Source organism: Pinus tabuliformis, chromosome 4_2 (genome assembly GCF_031772625.1).
Source record: "Pinus tabuliformis cultivar Carrire ecotype Pingquan chromosome 4_2, CPIR1, whole genome shotgun sequence".
NCBI lineage: Eukaryota > Viridiplantae > Streptophyta > Pinopsida > Pinales > Pinaceae > Pinus > Pinus tabuliformis.
The window spans coordinates 517,178,319-517,180,376 of record NC_142304.1 but is presented as its reverse complement, the minus strand read 5'-3'; positions in this window follow the sequence as shown (position 1 = coordinate 517,180,376).

Here is a 2,058-nt window from a genome sequence, read left to right as displayed (position 1 = left end):
TAGATTTACTAAGATTCGAGCCACAATCTCGCACTTAGTCTCTCTGAAGGACATATCTACTTCAAGAAAAATCCCCAACTTGTTCCCAATATCCTTAAAAATGCCTTCCATCCATAGATGAGGAGGTAATGCTGGTAGCCAGACCCAAACTGGTATCTCCTCGAGTTTTTCTCTTTGTGCATCAAACAACGACATCCATTTTTTGAAGAGAATTTGCGAAATCCTGAAGCACCAATTTCTCTCAAGGACCCATTCGAGTGCTTCATTTTTATTGAACCTAACCATAAACCACCCCTGTGACAAGGTGATCACCTTTGAATGATTATCTAGTGCCCCCCTCCAGGTCTTTGAAATCCATTTTGCGATGTAGTTGGCCGAGTAATGTCTTCCCTTTTCTCTCCCTACTATGATGAGTTATGAAGCTTCCATTGCCTTATCCATTTGTATGTCAACTCCAAGGACCAGGTTTGGGTTTTCCTCCCTTTTTCTTAATTAACCACTTTTCCTAAGTTAGACTTAGGAAAATAATTAAATTGGCTAGTTAAATCTAATTAAAACAATTATACTTAGAATTTTTTTTTGGGTATTGGAGACAATTATCCATCTGTGTATCTAGCCCCATAAACACCACCTTAGACTAGAACACATCTGAGCTATAGAAACTAACATCCTTATGCCTAGCGCTAGACCAAATGGGTAAGAATCAAGAGAAAATAAAAAACACATTTGATGGAAAAGCTAGGCATAGAGAATTTGAACTAGGGGCTATGGTTTTGTTATGGGACAAAAGAAAGGAGAAACCCGAAATGCATAAGAAGTTCGATAAGTTCTGGATGGGACCTTACAAAGTAATTGGCCCAACAAGTGTAAATGCATACCGCCTTGATTCCCTTGAAGGAGAACCCATTTCCTTATCGATGAATGGCCAACTCCTAAAGGAGTACTTTCCCAATACAATTTGATATATTTTAGATAGTAGTTGCATTTCATTTTGTGTCAACATCCAACTTATTGCACTTATCATGTTGTTATGTTGCATTCTAGATTAGATTGCATTCATATATAAACATTTTTTAGAATGGATTTATTATATCATACAGATGCAAGGTTGACCATCAACACCCCATACACATGCTAACAAGTTGATTTGAATGTGTAGGTAGTAGATCTACGAGCCTAAGGAATCTTGGGGTTCTCATGAACTTCTCATTTGAGCATATGGATCATGCGCTCTATGGTGAGGACACGTCCTTGAGTTGGAGCCAAATGTTACTCACCAAAATGGGTAACCCTATAGGAGAAAATATGTTCTCTTATCTTGGACAACCAACCAACCAACAACCCTTCACATTGCTCATTGATGATGATATGCCACATTCCTCCCCCATTTGCACTAGTCATGCACCTCTCACCATCCAACATTCCTCTTGAATGAATGTGGGCTACCATTCAACAAGTACTTTAACCATTTTGCAATAAAGTGCATTAATTAATCTTTTGGGCATCTTAACATGGATAAATGGGTGGTCTAAATGATTGACTGATCTTGAATATAAACTTGTTCTCTCACTTTACTAAGAGGGTTAGTATTTAGACCTAGTATGTGGGAACTCCTTTAAGGCCTTAGGGTTATAGGAGGGACACCACTTGGAAAGACTTGATTGAAGTAGCCTGTCAACTATGCTTTCATACTTAATATATTTCATCGTACCATTGATACCACCTCCATCCTTCAAGTTAACTATCATTGGTTCATTAGGATTTGGCTCTCACATATCATCATCCTTGAGTAGGGCTGAAGATATTTTCACTAGAGGTTGATGCAGCTAAAAGAATGAAAAAGCATAAGATGGCTACAACAAAAGGAAAAGAAGAGTTAAAATGCAGAACATGGTCAAGACATAATTAGTGCATGGGAAAAATCATAGCATGAGCTCTACCCCCCTCACTAGCCATCACCTAGTTCCTGAGCACTTGATACTCTATATCATCATAAGGAACTCTTGCCTATCCCAACTCTGATGAGTGAGAAATTAACTCATCTTAAGGGGTAAATAT